The sequence below is a fragment of the Mus caroli genome, unplaced genomic scaffold, assembly GCF_978045245.1.
Source record: "Mus caroli unplaced genomic scaffold, Mus_caroli_1 scaffold_15, whole genome shotgun sequence".
NCBI lineage: Eukaryota > Metazoa > Chordata > Mammalia > Rodentia > Muridae > Mus > Mus caroli.
In genome coordinates, this window is record NW_028227270.1 from 64598128 (window position 1) to 64621883 (window position 23756).

The window sequence follows — 23756 nt, forward strand, 5'->3', positions numbered from 1 at the left end:
GAAAACACAGAAGTAGTGCCAAGAACCACTACTGAATGAGAAGAGCATGTGAGTCTGTGAGCTGTGTTTGAGGACAGGCAGTCCCCAAGCCTGTCTGTGCACTACTTTCTTTGAGCATTATGGACCTACAGGAACAATATAAGTGGTTGAAGGCAGGGGCTGAGACGCAGGTGACCAGGGCCAGAAACCAGAAGAATGCACTGCATTCTTAGGACCTTCTGAATTTGTACCATGAATATATTTGATCTAGTTTGAAGAATTAGTTTGAGAGAGAAAAAACAACAACAAAAACAAAGGAGTCATGCAAATGAAGTTATGGCTGTACAGGGAGCCAGGATCCTGCAACATGTGTAATATGGTTCATATTAAAATACTTTGGCTCATGTTAGCTTCTTAACATATGCCTACCTGTTGAGGTGGGTTTTTAGTGCCAATTTACAGCATAGTTTGTCTATGAGCCGTGTTCTGTTGAGCCACGGCCATTTCAAACAAACATATGGTCAACAAATAACATATAATGGCTGATAATAGTTTCAGTCTTTCCTGTATTGCAAATTACAAACATTTCGTGACCAAGCCCGGGGTGCATGATGAAGTATGAGTCCTTGAGTCTCTCCGCCATTCCCAGGAATGTGAGCATTACAATCACAGCAAATTGGGCCAACCAAGTTTGTCATTTGGAAATCTCCAAACCGCCAGCAATTAAAGATTTTTTTCTGTGAACCCCAAATCAAGTCTTCTTTGGAAACTGGAATTTTTCTCAGTTACTTTTGTTTCCTTTTCCTCTGTGGGACCACGGAAGACTATCAGATGAACAAAACGAAAACAGGAATCCGTATCAAACTGTGAAACGTGTCCCAGCACCCCGCGCTTAGGGCGCAGCCTTGGTCCCAGTAACATGTATGACTTACTGAAGCTCACAGGCTTAGCTCTGGGCGCATTTACAACATGAACCTTGCGGTCCTCAGCATGCCTCCCTTTGATATATGTCCTTCAAATCAACTGCCTTCATATTTTGATTATAGACTATTTTAATTATGTACTAAAAAAGAACATATCTCCCACTAAGAAAATGAGCACCAGGTACTCTCAAGTAATTTCCCCACTACAATCTCCATTAAGCCGCTAAATACTTCCCTCACTAATGCAATGAATTAGAACTCGCTATTGTTTACGAATCACTCCATGTTTGTAGGCCTATAACCCTCCTTTTAAAAAACACAATTGCTGTGGAAGGAAATGATATTTATGTCTGATTAGAAATGGAAACACTATTACATAAATCAGTTTGGGCATTTCTTCACGTCTTGAAACTTGATCGGCAATTTACTCTAATTGGTGATCAAGGAAACTATCTTGTGATCAATTAAAGTAATTACCAGATTCCGGCAACACAGCCTACCTTAATTTCAGCTAGAGTCTGCACTTCTTCAACTTTAATTAAAAATAATGAAAATTATTAAGGAAAATACAAGGCAAGATCACTGCCAAGCATGCGCGTGTCATGGGACGGGACCTTCCCTCTGTGTTGGTGACATCAATCACAGAAAAACTGCTTGGTGCACCAGGGAAAACCATTCTCTGTCCCCTGTAACTTTCACGTTGAAAACCCTGTTCACTATTCCAGTCCCTATGAAGGAAACATCAGATCTTAATTTGAGGGTCAACACAAGACTCTTGACCAGAATCGTGAGGGACAGACCCAGTCAAAGAAGTACTCCCCTCAGCTGGTTTCCTCTCTCCATGAGCCCAGGGGTCAACTACAGAGTTTGGGGTCAACTGCAGTCAGCTCCAGACTGCAGTTGACATGGGCTACACAATATCAGTGGAGCTCCTTAACAGGGACTAAACTGCGAAACAGGCAATCCCTGTGGTACCCTCCCCAGGACCTGGCCCTCACTGCTGCTGGTTATGCTCAGAACGCTTTAACACTGTAGCACCTGTGGCCTAGAAAGGAAACATTCTTTTCCAAATCAGCCTAGAGACCAAGCAAATCTACCTTTTCGGGGCTCAGAAACCCCTGCAACATCTTGAGAACTGTTTCTTTAAGTGGATGTTGCCACAGGAAGACTTTCTCAGGGTCGGTGAGCTGCTCAGCCAAGGACTAGAGTTCTCAAGCACAGAGGTGTGTGTGCCTGTCTGTCTGTCTGTGTTTATGTATCTGTGTGTGTGTGTGTGTGTGTGTGTGTGTGTCTATGTATCTGTGTGTATCTGTAAGTATCTGTGTCTGTGTGTGTCTATGTATCTGTATGTATCTGTATGTATCTGTGTCTGTGTGTATCTATGTATCTGTGTGTGTCTGTGTCTGTGTGTGTCTATGTATCTGTGTGTATCTGTGTCTTGCGTGTGAGAGAGGCCTGAGGACCATTCCCTGGCCTTGCATCTGTCTGGAGGCAGCTACAGCTCCACCAGTCCTGGAGCAGCAGTCTACCAGCCCTGAACCTAATCTGCTACAGAGCTCACCATTTCCAACAACCTGGGACAAGAATGCCCAACTCTAAATCACAACTGGCTTTCTCATGCAATTGTCTCATGCCCTCAGGTAGAGCCAGCCACTCTACCCCAGTGAAGCCTCCCTCCCCCAGTAGGCGGCTAGCCACAGAAGCACCCAGTTCTCAGGGCAGCAGTCTGAAGACATTCGGTCCTCCACACGCCATCCACCTTCACTTCTATCTATTCAGTTAGAGCTCTTCAGAGTCCAGGAAACTGATTTGTACCATAAATAGACATTCTACTCAACTTGCTTTTTCCTCAGAAAGACTACCACCATTGATGGCCTCCTCCACACACATACCCACTCCCTCCCCTGTATCCCCTGTGGCTACTCTTGAGCAGACAGCTGCCCAGTCTGACTAGGGTCCCCTTAACCCTCAAGTTTGCACTCTTTGAAGCAGTGCATGCCACCAGTCTCCTGACCACTCTCGTCAGCTAATGCAGACCAAGGCACAGCTCTAAAACCAGCACAGGGGGGAAGCTCGAGAGGAGCACTCAGTGGAGTTGTCTAATGTCACAACATTGACTGATACCCTACTGCTCACTGTCACATGCAGCCGCATACTGGGCCTTCCATACCGGATCCCCTGATATACGCTGATTTCTAAGCTTCAAAGGTCTTATGAAGTGAGAATTATTACAAAGATTTCCAAGGATCTTTGGGGTCTTTTGGTTTTCATTGTTGCTTTTAGCAATCTCTGAAAAAAAAAAAAAACTGAACCTTAAGCTCCTTGATATTCTCATCATTATAAAAGTCCAGTGTTCTGCCGGGCGGTGGTGGTGCACGCCTTTAATCCCAGCACTTGGGAGGCAGAGGCAGGCGGATTTCTGAGTTCGAGGCCAGCCTGGTCTACAGAGTGAGTTCCAGGACAGCCAGCACTACACAGAGAAACCCTGTCTCGAAAAACCAAAAAAAAAAAAAAAAAAAAAAATCCAGTGTTCTACAGGAAAAGTGTCTCTCTTCAATGCCAGGCTTCAAACCATGTGAATTCACAGTATCACGCCAAATACATTAAAAAGAGAAGATGATGCAAAAGTAGCAGTCTGTTCCTGATTGACAGAAACCCTCCTCTGCCTCAGCCTGGCAAACACCAAGGTCATATGGCCAACTGCATTTTCCTTTTCTGAAACAGGTCTCATGGATCCCAAGCTGGCCTTGAGCTCCGGTGGCTGACAATGACCTGCATCTTCTGATCCTCCCACCACCTCCGTCTCCCTGGTGTTGGGATTGATTACAAGCGTGCACCACCATGCCCAGTTTACTCAATACTAGGGATTAAACCTGGGGCGTCGTCATCCATGTATGGCAAACACTTCGCCAAAAGCCCCAGGTCCACCCCACTTCTCCTCACAATCAATTAGCCACTTTCAAGACACCACTAACGCTTGTACAGTCCAGGTCTACAAGAGGTGAAGCCACAAGGAATCTCCACACTCTCTTTTCCAGGAGACAGAAAGGGCAGGCTTTTACTTCCTCTAGCACACGTTAACAGGAAGACAAGAGCCGGTAACTGAGGGAGACAGTGGGGAATGAGAACATGTCTCAGGCAGACAGAGCACTCAGAGCAGAAGGAGGATCACAAATATTAGAAAAATAACACCAATTACCAAGTACAGCACATACTTCCTGTGGGTGCGCATACAGTATATACTACAGTAGATACATGATGTGGGTGTATGTACATTATACATCATGTTCTGGTCTGTAGCCTCATACTTCACATCATGGACTATCTAGTAGCACACACATGTCTGCAGAACACTCACAGATCGAAAGATATTCTTTCTTTTACTTTGTTTTAAACCAAGGATCCATTTCTCTTAGGATTTTTAAAGTAGTTTCTACCACATTTTCTGTAAGGAAAAATACATCAACCAAGTATTGGGCATCCTGATAACTTCACAGAGGAGCACCAGAGACCGATGATGGCAACTCATTGCTGGAAGGAAAACGGCCACCAGAACCAAGTTTCCGGCGGCTGTGCCAAGCAGACAGCAACCAGGAAAGAGGGGGTCTCAGAAGGGGTATGCATGTATGTATGTATGTGTGTGTGTGCACGCGCGCGCGCGTGCATGTGTGTGTGCATGTGTGGAGGAGCACGCCACAGCACTGACCATGGGATGGCGCTTCCACCTGCCTTCAGACACTGACCTGAAGCAAGCCACCGTGTAGTCAGGATTTGTCATCACCTGTTAAGGTGAAGCTGAAGGAGAATTGAAGTCCCGCCCTGGTGGACTGAAAGAAGGGACGTGCGGTTTTGTGTGTGTGTGTGTTTCAAGCAGCATTACTAAGCAATTCAAGAGAAAGGGCTCCTGGCCACAGGGAGGAAGAAAGCTTAGCACTCGCTTTATTTTTGGTATCGAAGACTTGGCGTTCAAATGGGTAGTGCCACCGTCGTACCCTGAAAAGTTTGAATTCTGGGTATGTCTCCTCCCAGGGTCCCAAATGAACTTCATACCCCTACTAGTCACTCTGAATTCTTAATGCCCATGAGTCTCTTACTGTCACCGTGAGAAGGAAGAGTGCTCATAACCACAGGACTTCGGTGTGCAGACCATGTGCCACTTTCACGGGACCCTGTCATACACAAACTAATTTTTAAGCTAAAACATGTGTTCTTTGTGACCAAATAAACTTGGTAAAGTACGGCTGACAGCAGACCCACATCAAAAGTTCAGAGATGCAGCGTAGCTCAGAAGAGAGTGAAGAACAGAGGAAATACTCAGGGAATGTATTTTTAAGTCATTACTCGTCGATATCCATACATAAATTACTTTAACATCCGACTCTGAGTTAGCGGGGCTTCAGCGTGGAACTTACTTTCTATTAACCATGTATTTGGAGAAAGTGTTTTCCTGACTGCGTACAAACAACAATGTTTGCACGCCCTTGGGCCTGTCACATCTCTGGGCAGCTGAGGACACGGGTGGGCGGCAGGCAGAGCAGAGGCTAGCCCAGCAAGGAAGGAGCAGGCACGAGTGCCCTGCAGTGCGGACAGAGGCGGGAGGGAGTAGACTGCTGTCCATCCAAGTGCAAGGAGGAGATTCCTCCCTCTGGTTTAGAAAGCTTATTATTTCATATCTTATGCAAATCATATTTTACATATTAGTCAATAATATCTGAGAAATACCGGAGTCAAATTAAAGGCTTCAATAGTCCTGACTGAAAGCACTGTGATTTTCCTATAAAAAAAATTATTCCAATTTGTTGATCTTACATAGGATGAAACATACTGTAACAATCTTCATAATTTATGTCCTGTTGGGACACAATGATTTAAAGTAACATAATACAGAACCGCATCACAGCTAATCTAAACCACCTGACTAGATAAACACCAGCTTTCCTCTTCTCTTCAGCAAAGGCATTTCTGTTTATTGTCATATCGTTTCCTCCTTCTAGAGCACGAAGAACAAATGCAGCCAACCCGCCTTTCGGTGGGAGGCCGGTGGGAGGCCTAGCCGGCCCTTCCCTTGTTCAGGGTTTGCGAGAGCACAGGTACCATGCAATGTCAAGGGCTTACAAGACAGAAAACAATACAAGAATTCCACCCTCAAAATCATTTACAGTGAAGCAAAGGCGGATTCAACCAGCACAATGTGGACCAGGTGTAGTGGTAGGAACCACAGCCTCTCAGCTGGCTTTGGGTTTTAATGTCAGCAAAGAAAGTAATTTTTTTTTTAAATTATGATGAGACTTACTATGAGCCAAATTTTTACAAATGCCTCAATCATGCCTCTTGTCATGCTTACAGGGGACGCATGATTTGATTAACCAGATGCCCAAGCTAACCACTGTCTTCTGCAGTGAAGAATCCTGGTAGAAGACAGACAAACAGTTGGGCACGGCCTGGCCGTGTTCCTGTCTGGTTCACAACTACAGTTGAGTCGCACACTTCAAATTCCAGGCTTTCTCAGAGGCCTGCTTCCCTTCACCCTCCAAACACAGGAGAGCCCACGGGCATCAGGAGGTTTCTGGGAGGAGGTGAGGAAAGGGTTTAGAGTTTCATGAGTGAAAGAAAAAGTGCAGGGGCTGCGCAGGCGCCGCCGCCGCCGCCGGGCAGATAACGAGTCACTGAGAATATCTGAAGTCAGAATGAAATGCTTGTCTGACCGAATCTTTATAAACGTGGTTGGGGAAGAGGAGAACAGACAATCGTCCTAGGGTGGTTTCAAATGTTGCTTTCAAAGCTTTCCACGCTCCATTGGAAACAGCTCTGCCTCACAGGCCGTTCTGGTCGGCCCTGCCAAGGAAACGGTCTGATGCACTTTATTACAAGTTTATCAATGTGCTTACCCAGGCAAATACACATAATAACCTCTGCCCAAAAAGACCAGTGTGAAACGGCTCTGCCATAGAATCACTGGATCGATGGAACACAACGGGGTAAGACAGGACGTCGATGCCCTGCCTGCTTCCCCATCCCAGCTCCACTGTGGTCCACATGACATCACCACCCAGTCCTGCCAGTCCTGCCTGGAGCTCACTTCCCTCCCCATCACCACAGATTGACTGTCACAGGTATCTGTGCAGGAATAGAGGATATAGGTGGTGACATCTCTTTTTTTCACAACCCACAACTTGCTGCTGTGGAAATTCAAAGGAAGAACACAATTTGGTAGTGCCTTCTCGCAAGTAACAAACTTGTAAAAGTCTAAGGCAGTCTGCAGTTCTGGTGGCATTTCAAGTTAACACTTACCAACAGAGCGCATGGTGGGACACGCCTGTAATTCTGTTTTCTGTTTTTTTGAGACAAGATTTCTTTGTGTACCCTGGCTGTCTTTGAATTCACTCTGTAGACCAGGCTGCCCTCAAACTCACAGAGATCCACCTGCCTCTGCATGTCAAGTGCTGGAACTGAGGCATGCATCACCAAGGCCCAACTACACCTGTCAAGAGGCTGAGGCAGAGCCTTTGATCCCAGCACTCAGGAGAAAGAGGCAGGTGGATCTCTGAATTCAAGGCCAACCTGGTCTACAGAATGAGTTCCAGGATAGGCAGGGCTACATAGAAAAACCCCATCTCAAAAACAAAACAAAACAAAACAAAACAAAACAAAACAAAACAAAACACAGAGATGGGGAAGGCAGGGAGGGAGAGAGAAGAGAGGAAAGGGGAGGGGAGGGGAGGGGAGGGGAGGGGAGGGGAGGGGAGGGGAGGGGAGGGGAGGGGAGGGGAGGGGAGGGGAGGGGAAAGGGAGGGGAAATGACTCAGTGGTTAAAAGCAATTGTTGCTCTTGCAGAGGAGTTGGGTTCAGTTCCTAGCATCTACGTGCCAGCTCTCAACTGTCTTTAACCAAAAATCAGAAGAAGTGGAGGAGGAGGAAGAAGAGGTGGAAGAGGAGAAAGAGGAGGGGGAGGAGAAGGAGGAAGAGGAGGAAGAAGAGGAGGAGCACCAGTAGCAGCTGAGGCTGAGGGGAGGACAGGGGGTAAATTTTGAGCTCAAAACCAAACTTGGCTACATGATTCTAAGTGACCTTTGTTACACAGCAGAATTCTCTGTTACAACAACAACAAAAAAGCTATGACTTTCCATTACAAGTTTGTTTTCTGAGCCAAGAAAATGGCTTAGTCAGTAAAGTATTTGCCACATACATGTAAGAACCCATGTTCAATCCCCACCACCGTGAGGCATCCCAGCACTGGGGAAGGAGGGACAAGGGGATCCCTAGTGCTTGCAAGCCAGCCAGTCTACCCAAACAGGCCAGCTCCAGGTCAGTGAGAGACCTGACAGTAAAACAAGGTGACCTCTGGCCTCCACATGCATGCACGTGTGCACATGCATGTAAACACACATGCACACATGTACATGGAGTGAGCTCCCACACACACTTGCTAATTGCTCCTATGATGTTTTCACTGCATGTGCACCTGCACATATGTTTAGAACCAGTTCAAAACCAGCTAGCGTTTTGAACTGACAATGGCTGACGACACCACTTTGTGTTCATTCTGTGCATCCAATACCCAAGCAGACCCTTTTCTGATCAAGTAGCCCCTGCATCCTCTGGACAGACCTGCTTCTTCCTGGGTGTGGATTCTAACTCGTGCACTCTAGGGCCATCCATCACTTTGACCCCTGCCTGATTCTCCTTGTTCAGTTCTTGGAAAGAAGAAAAAGTCTGGTCTAGGCCTGGGGGTCTGCTGAGTGGCAAAGAAAGCCCTTGCCTAGCAAGCACAGTGCCCTGGGTTTGAGTCTCAGCACTGCTGTGTGTGTGTGTGTGTGTGTGTGTGTGTGCACTCGCGTGCATGCAGCACCAGGGTATATGTGATTAATGTATGTGTGTATGCATGTATATGTGTGTGCAGCACCAATATGTGTATATGTGAGTGTGGTTCATTTGTATTTGTGTATGTGTGTGTAGCACCTGTGTGTGTTTACAGCATCAGTATATGTGTTTAGTACCACTGTGTATGTATGTGTGTGTACATGTGTGTATATGTGTGTATAGCACCTGTGTTTGCAGCACCTGTGTGTGTTTACAGCAGCTGTGTGTGTGTAGCATTACTGTGTGTGTATGTGGTATGTGTGTGTATGTGTGTGTATAATGTGGAGGGGTGAATGTGTGGGTGTGTCCACACGCTCTCTGCCCATGCCTTACTATTACAGCCTCCACTTACCTGTGGAGTGTACCTAAGTACACACCTTCCTCATGGTCTATGAAGCAGCATGGCTCTCTTTCCCTTACGTAGAAGCTGCACAATCTCACACACAGTGGGGAACTGTTTTAGAAACTATCCCATGCACAATCTCACACACAGTGGGGAACTGTTTTAGAAACTATCCCATGCATACGGTTCCCTCGGGTACAGGGCAAAAGGTGCACAGCAAATACATCTCAAACGCATCATATTTTAAAATTTGTTTTTCCTTTTTTTTTTTTTTTTTTTTTTTTGGTTTTTCGAGACAGGGTTTCTCTGTGTAGCCCTAGCTGTCCTGGAACTTACTTGTAGACCAGGCTGGCCTCGAACTCAGAAATCCGCCTGCCTCTGCCTCCCAAGTGCTGGGATTAAAGGCTACCACCAGCCCAGCTTGTTTTTTTCTTTTTTAACCTTTTATGTGCATGGGTGTTTTGCCTGCATGCATGTCTGTGCACCATGAGCATACAGTGCCTGCAGAGGCCAGAAGAGGGCATCAGGTCCCCTGGGACTCAAGTTACAGGCACTTGTAAGTCACCTTGTAGGTGCCCGGAGTACTCTTAACACAGAACTCTCTCTGCAGCCTTAAAGCCAGGCTTCTTCAACGTAAACACTGAACTCTGCCAACACCTGCTGCAGTGCTTCAGGGACAAACTAAGAAGCATAATTGATCATTGGGTGTTTATGGAATAAATGAAAAGTCATTTTAAACTTTTTTTCCAGCGCCTAGAGAAAGCAGCTAATATGAGAAAGATCTCTTTATGGGAACACTAGGAACAACTAGGCATTTCAGGTGATAGCGGTCAACTGTGCCAAAATGACAATGATTTCTCCCTTTCTAATATTCCTCGAGCAAATATCCCACCAATTTGAACTAGAGACAGCACTAGCCGCACGCTCCATGTGCAGGCAGCACATGGTGCACAGGCATGTTCCTCTCCTTCCTGAAGCGGACTTCTCAGGGGACTCAGCGCTCTTGTGCTCACAGTATTTCCAAATACACGTGGATTGTGGACACGGCCCCTCCCAACCCACACCCTGCCCATGCACGAGCCTATAAGAGAACAGCTCATGGAGGACGATAGAGGACACTGTGGAAGTGAGGAGACAGAACACAAAAGTGGCTTACGTCTGTCTGTCTGTCTGTCTGTCTGTCTGTCCTGTGCTCAGAAGACACAGTGCTATTCTATCATGACTCATGTCTAAGTCTTCATAGTGAGACCAGCACCTCCTCTCCCCCTTAGGCTGATCCTACACAAGCACCCTGTGCTTGCTGTGCGGGGGGTGTTCTCTTCTTGAAACCCTGGGGGCTCTGTTCCCTGGTGAGTTCTTCTCCTAGACCGGGAAGGGGGAGGGGCCTCCTCCGTAACTCAGCCCACACTGTTCAGGAAACAAGCGTTTGCTTCCAGGGTAGCTGGGAGAGAATCTTGAGTCCTCCGTCTGGCTTACGGGGCTGACTGGGACCTCCGAAACCTCAGAACTGTTTCACAAGCACTAGTGAAACTTGAAGGTAGTCGAGGGTCCAACTTTTCTCAGTTTCAAAGCCTGTGAGGCCGACCCCTGTCACTGCCCGCCTGCCTGTGTCTGCTTCATTCTCTCCAGAGTCTGGAGCTCTGAGGATATTTCACTTTCAAGCAGGCTGAGGGCTGAGCCTCCCACGGATGCACTTAGCGCTGAAGGCCTAGAGTCTGCTTACACCTGATGGTTGCTGCCCCACAGCATTTTTCTCCACTTGGGGTTTTTCTTTGTTTTGAAGACTGGGTTGTTCTACATCATTCTTTCTCCTCACTGCCTCAGGTTTCCCTAAAAGAGGCCTCCCAAGTGCCCTCCTTCCCAGGAGACTCCCCACACACAGACACGGGTACACAAGTTGTAAGTGTAAAATCCTCATGATCCTAGAATTAATTTAAAAACCAACAAAAACTTGAAATTAAGAAAATGGCTGCATTAATATAAGATTTTAATAAAGTGACTGGTCCAGTTTGATATCGCTAAATCATCATTTTAAGGTTAAAATTTTAAGGTTAAAAGAGACACGGGGTTGTGATGAAGAGATGGCTCAGCGGGGAAAGGTGCTTGCTACCAAGCCCAAGGACCTCAGTTAGATCCCTAGGACCCAAGGTGGAAGGGGTAACTGACTGCCACAGTTGTTCTCCAGCCCCCACACATACACCCTGGCATGTGTGCAGGAACACAAACACTCGGTTATACACACATGTGCACACAAACAACAAATAAAATCTAATAAAAATCAGGTCTACTCGGTCTCCAGTTGGAGTTTTCTCTCAAAATTTAATACTGTTGAGCATTTCTTTAAACAGTAAACATGGTCAAAAAAAAATTTTTTTTTTCTTTACACTAATGGACTTAAGAAAAAAATCTGCTCAGAAATCTGACGACAAGAAAAATGAAGGCCGTTGTAATGCAGCCAGGGGTTGCACTATTTCATTCCAGTAAAACTTCTGCATTTTGGATGGGAAAGTAGGCCTTACTTTATTAAAACGCTTAAAAAATTAAAGTTAAATAGATTTTGGGGGTGCAATGGCTTTCTTTTGCCACTTGTAATTTTATGAGTTAGTAATAAATGAGCCCAGCTACGTCAAAACAAATGGGAAACGGTTTAGGTTATAATACAGTATTTTAGAACCTGGCAATAAATCCCTTTAATGGTATTCTAAATGTATACATATATATTTAAAGTAATTAAAATTTCTCAAGCTCTCAGACACCATTCAAGCATTTCGGACTTCATCGCCTTCCAACTCCATTCTGTCCCTTCTGCCATCACCACCTCCGTGCCAGCCTCCCAGGCTCCATTCTCACTAAACCAAGTCAAAGACCGAGTCACACTCTTAGCCTAACTCAGTCCCCAAAGGATCCCATGCAGGGCACAAGCTGCCAAGGAAAGACTTTCTCTAGAACCCTGTGCAGGGAAGGTGATGTGCAGGGAAATGCGAACAGGCCCACTGAGCCCACATCACAGGCAGACAGAAAACAGAGTTGGCAGAGAAAGCTCCTTGTGGCTCTGCAGCCATTTTGTAGTAAGAAAAGGGCAGTCTGAAAACAGAGAGCCAAGAGAGCCTGAGCTAGGGGATGCTGGCCTCACTTCCGGCCAGGACAGCCTGAACAAGGGGATGCTGGCCTCACTTCCCGGCACCGAAGCTCACGGCCACATTGTGAGAACTGGAAACACACGGTCCAAAAATGGCTGAAAGGCCGTGTTTCAGAGGCTCAGAGAGGAAGGCATGGCAGGCCAAGAATCAAACCCTCACTCCACATCCACAACACTAAAACATTTCCTCACATAGAAACAGAATCGTCACTGACAATTTTTCGAAACAGTAATTGTGTCCTGGGTCCCAGCTGGATAATTCTGTTCTACACCAAAAATAAGTCCGTTCACAGTCCCCCAAATCTCCAAACTGCCTCGTACCACTGTCAGGACACAGCTTCCTCCCAACCCCAATAAATGAAAGGCAGAAACCGGCAGAAGAAAGAGGATTAAATAACATACGTAAGATTGCTTGCCGCTTTATGAAAGACAAATGACTTGCACTCACATCCCACTGATAACTAGGGAGGCTGCCAGCGGCTCTCAGACAGATGTAACATTTTAACAAATGTGATTGTTTGTGAACGAAATAATTCTGATCAAAAACTTAATTGCAGTCAAAGCGAGCCCTGGGCTGTGTCACTGTAATCCATTGTGACAGGAAGCAATGAGTGGAGATCCTACTGTGAGCGGGGCACATGTGAAAGGTCAGCACTGGCCTGGAACTTCAAAACCGTTAGCGTGTAAAACAGTGTGCATTAGAGCCCGGAACGGCTACCCACTGGATTAGCGGATGTCCGCTGTGCAGGTCTCATGTGCTTTTTGGCAGGTAAGAGTTAATTGGTAAGTAGGCGACGTATTGTAACTTCCTTCTTTCCCTCTTCCTCGAATTTACCCTAGAAACAATTCTTTATAGCTCTACAATACTGCAATATTCCATTGGTAGTATGGTCTCAGGAGAACAAAGTAACGTTTCTTAAATAAAATTCATCTTTAATGATTTACTGAATACTGGCTGTATTTGACAAATAAACGTGTGTGGATAGAATGAATGAAAATTTTCTTTTGTAACATGGATATATACAGACATATACATAAGTGTGTGTGTGTGTGTGTGTGTATGTGTGTGTGTGTGCATGTATTTGTTTAGTCAACTGTGACAGCCAATTTTTTTCCAAGTAAGGATTTCATTAGAGGAAAATATATACTTTGCTCATATACAATAATCCTAAAAGCCAATTATATGACAGAATTTTGCATGGCTTAAAACAAAATTCTAAATAAAAATGCAGTTAATACCACAGTTTTCATTTCCAACATGGGATGTTATTTATGAAAGAACCAAGCTAAATATTACCTTATAAGTCAATGCACGCACAAAATGTTCTGCGACTATCCAGCACTGTAAGCTGATCTATTTAACTTTAAATTATAGTCATTTTCCAACATCTAAACTACTTAAGGTAATACAACATTAACTCGTGGTAAAGGCAGTTACTGGGCATCACAATGATTATTTTAAAATTTACTCCATTTCTGTGTCGTGTAGAAATAAACGTCCACTTTAAAAAATAATCAATTCTTCTAAAGCTTTATTTCTGTTCTCAAAACCAGCCTTCTAAAGCAATACCTTAGGCCACTGACAGATGTAGTGCCTGGGCACTCTGCATGGCTGGGGAGGGACTTCTTCAGTGACTTTGGAGTTCCTGCCCCCCAGCAGAACAGCAAATGGAATCTTGGGAGTAGACATAGATTTGCTTCCAACTGTGACAGACAACTAAAAAGAAGATGGGAACTGGACAGAGAGGCAAGCCATGGTCTTGCTCGTGTCTGCTTTCAGTATAAAGTGTGAAAACTTGGGTGGATTTGGAAATGCCAGTGTCTACTCCCACCCCCGACTGTTCCTGCAAGTCAGAGATGCCCACGGTTACCATCACTGCTCTGGTGTCTCTCAGGCATCTCCAGGCTCCCAGCCCTGGGTTCCAGTGGCTGACCCTCAAGGCCAGTGACGCAGAGTCCACGGAGGAAAAAGAGCCCAGAAAAGAAGCAGGCCAAAAGAACAAAACAAGGCTGTCTCAGATTTACCCTTTTTTTTCCCACCAATAACCACATGGAAAAACAACCTACAGCACCCAGGGAAATCATCTTATTCTGGGGACAAAAAGAGATGCCATAATTCCCCCCAAAATGTCTGATGGCATTTACCATTAAGTGATTATTTCTACCTGATAATACACTGAATTACCATTTTACCCACTACAAATGATCACTTCTCCTATGATAGTTCACATAATAATTTAATTTTTATTACATTCACTCAGTATGCATGCATTCAGGCATGTGTGTATGGGTATGCCCAGGCTTGTAACTCATGTAGAGATCCCTGGACAACTTGTGAGAACTGGTCCTCTTCTTCTACCACATGGCTACCAGAGATTAAACCCAGGCCCTCAGGCTGGGCAGCAAGCACCTCTCTACCCACTGAGCCATCTCACCAACCCTCAGCACAGTGTAATCTGTGAATGCTGTGTCACTTCCTTGGTGACAGGCTTCTTTCCAAGGGTCAGGGATGTAGCTCGATGGCAGAGCACATGCCTACCCCAAGTTCAGTGGCCAGTAACAAAACCAACCAAAAACCAAACAAAACAACAGCTTCAACTCTGGGGCTGGAAAGAAAGCTCAGCAGTAAAGAGCACTTACAGGGCCTGAATGCAGTTCCCACAAGACACATAGTAGCTCACCCACCCAAAACTAACTCCAGCTCCAAGGGCAGCCTGCACATAGTTATACAGACACACATGTGTAAATTTTGTTTTGTTTTCTAGTCAGAGCTTCTCTGTCTAGCTCTGGCTAGTCCTGGACTTGCTTTATAGACCATGCTGGCCTCAAACTCACAGAGATCCACGTTCCTCAGCCTCCCGAGTGCTGGGATTAAAGGCACTTGCTACCACACCTGGTCATAAATTACACACACACACACACACACACACAATTTGTCTTGTTTGAGACAGGATTTCTTCATATAGCCCTCGCTATATAGACCTCGCTATATAGAATTCACTATGTAGACCGGGATGGCCTCCAACTCACAGAGATACACTAGCCTGAGAGCTGGAAGTTGCCTGGCTAATAAAATAAATCTTTAGAAACTAACAGACACACCAACAAAAAACAAAAAAATCTCTTCCCTCTAGAAAATTACCTGAGCTGGTTGCACGTGTCTGTAATCCTGGCACTTCTCAGGCTGAGGCAGGTTGAATGTGAGTTCTAGGCCAGCCTCAGATACACAGCCAATGTGCTGCCAGCACCTAGTGAGAAGCTGTCTCCTGGAGGGAAGGAGAAACTTAAGAGGGAGCCACAGATGGTGTGGAGGTGGGGACACCTGTTACCTCAGCACTTGGGAGGCAGAGATAAGATGGGGCAGGCCAGGTAAGAATACATCAGCAATGGTGTGTTTTTAAAGACATTTCAGAAAACTGGGGCGTCTGCCCTCACCCCATTTCTTCCTAAACTGCTAGGGAAAAACCCTGTGTCAAAAATAAACAAAATAACGGTCTGGAGAGGTGGCTGAGGGTTAGGGGCACTGCTCACCTCGCCTCACAGAAGAGGCAGGTTCCTTTCCCAGCACACATAAGGCAGCTCTAACTCCAGACCCAGGGGATCCGCCACCCTCTTCTGATCTCCTCAGGCACTCACTAGGCACACACACACGGTGCATAGACATATACGCAGACAAAAAACACCCATACACATAAAGTAAATACATTTTTTAAATAAATAATAAACATCTTTAAAAAGGTCAACCCAGGCAGGAAGCACATCCATGCTCACTGTAATCAAAGCAAGTGTGTACACCCAGGGTCACGACCCTGCACTAAGAGGCTGCGCACAGCCCAGCCTCAGCGCCAATGCTAACATTAATCCTGTCTCATTCAGAAGGCAGGACCATTGCCAAGGTAGTCGCAAGTCCTAATCAAGAAAAAAGACTTCTGTTTATTTCTTAATTGGATCATGTTTTTGCTTACATATTTTAACTCTAAAATGTCCAAAAGGTTGACTTGAATGTTTAATTCGGTTTTGTGCTATGAACTAATTTTTCTGCAAACGCAAGCGCGCTCCTGGTTTCACGCTGAGGAGTCGCTGGAAACGGGAAGAAAAAAAAAAAAAAAAACGTCATTCACATCTCATTTGCAGGAACAGGTTTTCTGTAACTTGTAAATAATTTTGATTTATGGAGAATCATTATTGTATCCATAAATGCTGGAAGGGGGAACAACCTGACTCAATAGCACCCCAAATAATTTTATAACCGCAGGTGTGTAAACCAGGGCATGTGGAAGAGACTCGAAAGACAATGGGTAACAGAGCAGGTTAGGAAGGGACGGGGTGAGGGCAGGCACCCCAGTTCTCTGAGATGTCTTTGAAACCACACCACTGGTGGAGGCTGGTGCAGGCGAGTGATCCGGTTACATTTAAATAAGCCAACGCAGAACGCTTCGTAATTTACAACAACCCCATCACACTGCCCACTCTTTTGAGGTTAAACACGACTGACATGGGCTACACCTGAATCCAATCAACGCAGAGACGTGGAGAAGAGTCACACGAAAGGACTAAATTTGTCACAAATGGGTCGGTTTCCGATCTTAATGTAGCCGGGTTGCTTCGTCCTAACCTCCATTGAGCAAATCAACTTAATGGGCGCTGGGGGGGCCGTAAAAGTTAACAATGGACTGATTTTTTTAACTTTTAAAATATAGTTATGAAGCGAAACGTTGCCTAGCTTCCACGATACTGGAAATCAAATTAAATCTCGATGCTTTTTAGCAGTCCTGACAGATATAATCCTAGTTACCATGTAAATTTATGGTAAGCCGCTCTGATATTAGCCACAGGTGCTACTTTTAATATATGAGCCGCATCTGGCTGGGAATAGGATTTCTCAGAGGACTGAAAATGACCTCGCTATCAGACAATGGAGGGGGGAGCAAGACCACTGTGGCATATAAAAAGCTGAAGATGTGGTCCGCAGCTAAATATCTCGCCTAAAACCCATTTTACCTCTACCATCCAGGTTAAAGGATACTAGGCTTTCAATACTTAGGAGGCATAGATGTATTTCAACAAAACAGCCAAAAGATTCAGAGTGTAAGACAAGTCCTGCAGACTACATACAATTCTGGTTTTCCAGTCTTTGATCAGTGTTGGAAAAAATGATGTACTGGGACTTGAAAATAAATTTTTCAGGATTCCCAAGCAGGCAATGTGATCAGACACCACGGAGCATGCCAAAGCAAGATGTCACAGTTACCGTGTCTATGGTTCCTGCGCTGCAGCCGCTTGCCAGTGCCCAGGCAGCAGTTCTGGTGCTCTTTGTAAAGGCCACAGACATCATTAACATACCCAAGGAAACCACTGTTTCTTAAAACTCTCTACAAGTGATCATGGTTCCAAGTTTAAGAACACATAACACCACCCAGAGCCTAACAGAAAGGGAAAGCCCTGAGCCCTCCACCTACTTGACTCAAAACTGAAAACACGACTAAGCGGGGAACACAGAAGCGTCTGCCTTTAAGAAATCCTTTCCCAACCACTCCAAAGCCGTCATTTGCCAAAGAACTGACACGTGTGGAAATGCGGCAGAGGATTTACAAATATTTAATTTCCCACGAAATAACTCTTCCCGAATTAAACAAGCCCTCTTTATCTGGGGGAAAAAAAATCTCAGAAAGAGAAAGCTTTCTGTGAAAATATCCCATGGCCCCTTGTGCTAAGCCAAGCGAACAGTAGCTATAAAACCCTACAGCATGACATGTTCCTCCTGGGCTTCTCCAGTAACTCAAAGGGCGCGATTTGCTTTTCTTAGCTCTACCAGATCAATCCTATCTAGGTGATGATTTCCATTCACTTGTTTTTAAAGGCCAGGTCTTGCTATGTAGCCCACCCTGGCCTTGAATGTGCAATCCTGCCTCAGCCTCTTGAGTCCTGAAATTACAGGCACGTGCCAGCACAACTGGCTGGATTTACTTTCTAACTGGATCTGAGCCTGGCCTTGATGCAATGGGCACCGAGATCCTAAGAACGCAAAAGGGACACGGTCTGACTTCCCAACGTCTCTGTGCTGAACTGACGGTGTATTACTACGGGTCATTTGGAAAGGGAGGCTGGGAAAGTCTCCCCTGGGAGGACTGTTACTGCATGAAAGTCCTGTCTAGGCTAACTGTGACCTTCCAGTGTCATGAGACACTACTGTCTATCCTACCACTAAAAATCTCCAGGTGGGTCCCGGCAAGGTGACTCGGTGATTAGGGTTACTTGTTGCCCTGGCAGAACCCCTGCAAGCCAGCCCTGCTGGGCCAGACAGTGACCCCGTCTCAAACCAGATGAGACAAAAATCACGAGGAAATACAGAAAGTGCTCACAAAGTGGAGGAAGCAACTGAGGCTCCTGCAGCACGGCCCCAGAGCACACGCACACACTTGCTTCTAAAAGGGCTATTTCTTATTTGACTCTTTTGTTCTCCAAATTATAAGATGCACTTTGCAATCAGAGGAAAAAGCAAGCATGCTCATGAGCCAGCCGAATGCACAGTGATGGCGCCACTCCTGCAAGTGTCCCAGGTGAGCCCTGCGGGGCTCAACAAACCACAAAGGCTAAACGCTTCTGTTGAAAGCTCACACTTGTAAACAAATAGAAAGGGGAAGAAATACCAACTCGCACACTTAGGCTGTATAATTACAGTTTAAGACATTCCAAATGCAATGGCGACCTTCTCGTCTGCTTGTCGGCATCCACAGCCGTGTGGTCAGTGACCTAGGGAGCTGGAGTGTTAGCCAGGCTTCATGGTGCACGCCCATACCCCCAGCACTCGAGAGATGGAAGCAGAAGGATCAGGAGTTCAAAGTCAGCCTTGGCTACATGGTGAATGCCCGTAGATTACATGAGACCCTGTTGCCTCCTAAACACACACATACACACGCACGCACGCATGCACACGCACACGAACACATACACACAGAAATTAGAGGGTTTTATTTCTCCATGGCCCTTCGATTTCTTTTAATGAAGCAGCTTACTTCTGCTCTTTCCCTCCAGACAGAAGCTGAGCTCAAGTCTGCAGAAGAGTCAGGACTGATAACTGATGACAAGCATTTTAAGTTAATGCTTTCTGGGCATGGCATATGGAACCAGGTACCAAACATCAGGTCAAATTCCTCCCAGAAGCCGACTGATAGGAAAACTGGCTGCCTTTTCCTTCCAAATCTGCAAACACCACCAGCTCCTGTGGGCAGAGACACTCTTTTTTAATTTTTAATGTCAGATTTGTGCTTCCTGAGACACCCCTGGACAAAGCCATTGCCTATCTCTGAGTTATACCACAGTTCCTCAGAACACAGATGAAAAGCTGTCTCTTTGGCTAGAGGGTCTGGATTAGTTATAAGCCATATTCCACTTCCTCTGTAAATGAGCCAACCCTTAGCTCCTCTAACTTTTCTGCAACAAGCAATATGGGATTCTAAGAGCTAGTCTTACAAGACTGTTGGGCTACTCACAATGAGCTGTAGAAAAATATATAATTGTGGGCCTCTAACACTTACTGTCCATAAACTACTGTGACAGGCTGGGGCCATATCAGCAGATTAAAGAGCTTGCCTTGCAAGCATGAAGACCAGAACCCACATGTCAAATAGCTAGGGGTGGTGATATGGGTGTGTATGAGCTCAGGACTGGGGAGGCAGAACTGGCAGAGATCTGGGGCTTGCTGGCTGGCTCCGCCCAATTGGGAAATGCCAGGCCACCATGAGGCCCTCTCTCAGAACCAATGTGGATGATTTTCTATGGAATAACACTGGAGGCTGACCACTAGCCCCACAGGCTTGCGTGCACACAGCCAAGGGCGTGGTCAACCATCTCTGATATCTGTTACCTAAAAAATGTTTTCCATCACCTGTGATTGGTTAATAAAGAGCTGATCAGCCAATTAGCTGGGCAGAAGACAATTTTAACTCAAACAGCCACATCTGTTATTTGTGAGGGTTTTTGACCCAAGTCAGGGGTCCGAGAGAAGGACAAAGAGAAAAGTGTAGAAAGGCCACGTGGATGGATCAGGAGGATTCGCCACAAGGTCTCGATGAAAGAGCAGCCATGAGGACACACATGGACCACAGTGAGCCAGGGCAAGCAAAGGGGCATTCAGCTGGTGTTAGCAGCCTAGCTGGGTTAGAATGGCTGAGAACCTGGCCAGCTTAGTGCCAGCAGCTTGCTAATAAAAATACTAGGTCTATCTGTCTTTATTCAGGAACTAAAATAGGCTACAGTGGGTCTAGAAATGTCCTGCGGTTATTTTGGAGCAAAACGGAGCGTAAGATAAACCCCCAAAGAATTACTTTTACACCCATAAACCTGTGACTCTTTTCCCTCACAAATAACATATATGGCTGTCTGGGTTAAATAATGCAACATGGAGACTCACTGGCAACCGGATACAACAGCATGCATCTGTAGTCCCAAGCACTAGGGAAGCTGAGATCGGAGGACCGCTTGAGCCCAGGAGTTTAGGACTAGCCTGGGCAATAGAAAAAGACTCCTGCCTCAGAAATCAATCAAAAACTTAAAAATAATTCCTAAATAGAAACACATACTCTTTTTCTTTTATGGAATAAACCCAGAGCCACTAAACCACATCCAGAGCACTTGAAAACTTTTACTCTGAGATAGGATTTTGCTAAGTTGCTCAGGCTAGCCTTGAACTTGTGACCCTCCTGCTGCAGCCTCCTCAAATTGCTGGGATTACAGGAATTTATCACCAGCCCCAGCTATCTCATGTACTATCTTTTCTACAGAACACCAGCCAAGTTACTGATTTATTTTACTTTATGTGTGTGTGTGTGTGTGTGTGTGTGTGTGTATGCACGTGTGTGCACCATATGTATGCAGAAGCCTAAAGAGGCCAAAAAAGGACATCAGATCCCCTGGAACTGGAGTTACAGGAACTTATGAGACTTCATGTTGGGGCTGGAACCAAACTTAGGTCTTCTGCAAAAAGCAGTAAATGTTCTTAATGCTGAGCCATCTCTCCAGCACCACATTAGCCAAGTTATGATGGACAGATGGATGGATGGATGGACTGACAGATGGATGAACAAATGGAGAAAAAAAATATATAGATATATATAAAGAGAGAGTGTATCCTGGACCAGTGGTCATAGGAAAAGAAAGGAAAAAAAGAAAGAAAGAAAGAAAGAGCGGAAGGAAGGAAGGAAGGAGGGAAGAAAGGAAGGAAGGAAGGAGAGAGAACAATTTCTTTTAAGATTTATTTTATATATATGAATACACTGTTACTGTTTTCAAACACACCAGAAGAGAGCATCCGACTCCATTACAGATGGTTGTGAGCCACCATGTGGTTGCTGGGAACTGAACTCAGGACCTCCAGAAGAACAGTCAATGCTCTTAATCGCTGAGCCATCTCTCCAGCCCCTGAAAGAGCAAATCTTACGAATCAGAGAGAGGGGATAGAGAGATGGCTCCACAGTTGAGAACACTGGATGCTCCTCCAGAGGTCCTGAGTTCAATTCCCAGCAACCACATGGTGGCTCACAATCATCTGTACTGAGATCTGATGCCCTCTTCTGGCATGCAGGTGTACATGCAGATAGAGCACTCATACACATTAAATAAATACATACATACATACATACATACATACATACATGAAATCTTTTTTAAGAGTCAGAGAGCTGTGTGGGATGAGAAGTGAATGCCTGCAGGTGGGCAGATAAGCACCCTGTGCCAGCCTCCAGCATGGTGCTTTGTGGGGTCTTGGAAGAACATACAGATCACAGCCCACAGATCACCAATATTCACTACAGTCTGGGGCTGTGGCTATGGGTGGCTGAGGCTGTGGAGCCATTGCACCGAGTAACTGAAAGGCACCAAAGCTGCTCAGGGAAGTCCCTCACGGGACTACTGATCACTGCCCACCCCCATCACAGAGCCACTTAGCCGCCAGTTAAGTCCATCACTCTCAGAAATCATCTGTCATTCGGAGTAGGTGGACAGGGAAAGTCCCTAGTGAGAGTTTTAAGAGACAAAAAAAGGAGAAAAAGGTTAGGCTCACCAGGGATTAATGGCACTGACCTTAATGAGCCAAACCAAGGTACCTCATGCCTTCAAATACACCCAGGTGACGCTGGGTTCAGTGGAAGACACACACACACACACACACACGCTGGGTTCAGTGGAAGACACACACACACACACACACGCCTCTGAACTCAGGGTATCCATATCCTATCAGAGAGCCTTGGGTGAGTGGCTTTAGTGACACTCTGCACAGCTCTAAGCTGTCCTTACCCTCATCCTCTTGCCCCCGTGCTTGCGTCACTCTGGCAGAGCACATCACTCCTCAGTCCTGGTCCTCTCCTCCTTTCTAGCTCTGACTTTGCAGAGTCAACACCAAAGCACCAAGAGGCAAATGCTTGGCCTCCAAACGAAGCAAAAGGATGACATCAACGTGGAAGGATAACTCAAGGACTAAAGCCTAAAAGAAGAAAGAGACAACAGACTCCGAGGATCCAGAGCAGGTCCGATGTGCTCCACGTGGGCTCGCAGCTGCCCTCACCCCTACCCGTCCTCGCCATGCTCCTCATGCTCCTCGCTGACAGGCAGCTGCTCCACCCAGCGCCATCCTTTGGTGGTCACTTTTCGTGTGTCTCAAGAACCCGTCTGAGAACGGGTCCCTCCCTTCTCACTTTGGTCTTTGGTTAATTATCACATTGTGAGGGTTGGCACATGCTGTGACGCATGGATAGAGGTCAGATGACATCTTGGCGGAGATGGCTCTTTGTTTCCATGTCCACGAGCTGTAAAGGTATGAATGAGAAGAACCCTTGGTCCTCGGTTGGTGGCGCAGCCTCGCTGGAGGAAGCGTGCCACCGTGGGTGGGCTCTGAGAGTGAAAAGCCTCATGAACTCCCAGTTCACTTCCTGTCTCTGGCTTGTGGTTCAGGATGTGAACTCAAGGCTTCCTGCTCCTCTGACTGCTGCCACGCCTTCTTAACCACTCTGGCCTCTCCCTCTGCAACCATAAGCCAAAATAAACTCTTCCTTCTGTAAGTTGCTTTTGGTCCTGGCGACGCAGGAGAGCAACAGAAAAGTGACTGATACACATGGGCTCCCGGGGTCAGGTTCCTACGGCAGACAGCCTCTGTCAACTGCATTGTCTTGGGATCACAGTATAACCCAGGTTGGCTTGAAGTCTGCAGCGGTTCTGTTAGACCCGGATTCAGTCACCACTCGGTAGAAGGACGGAACCAATTCCAGCGGATTAACCTCTGACCTCCTCACACACGCAGTGGCATACCCAGGCCCATGAAGGCCCAAGTCAGTAAGTGCAATTGAAAGAAAATTTTAATTCTCAGCAATCATTGTGCCTCAGCCCCCCAGCTGCTAGGATTTCGGGTATAGGATTTCATGGTGCGAGGATTTCACCACCACATCTGGTGGCTTCCTCCCCTCTTTTGGATTGCTGCCCTCTTCAGGATTCTGTGATATGCTACGAACCCATCTTT

The 23756-nt window shown here is 46.1% G+C and overlaps 1 protein-coding gene across 3 annotated transcripts in view; it reads right to left on the bottom strand.

The window, feature by feature from the left end:
* Window positions 1-23756, bottom strand: part of Pcbd2 (pterin-4 alpha-carbinolamine dehydratase 2) — a 49012-nt gene that overhangs the window by 9120 nt on the left and 16136 nt on the right. The window contains exons 5-6 of one of the 3 annotated variants that reach the window (XR_015045422.1): window positions 22541-23049; window positions 19305-19466 (exon numbers count right to left, since the gene is read on the bottom strand). The exons of the other annotated variants lie outside the window; for them this stretch is intronic. The gene's annotated coding sequence lies outside the window, so the exon portion shown is untranslated. Of the gene's footprint in view, window positions 1-19304; window positions 19467-22540; window positions 23050-23756 lie in introns of those variants that run through there. 3 annotated transcript variants of the gene reach the window in all.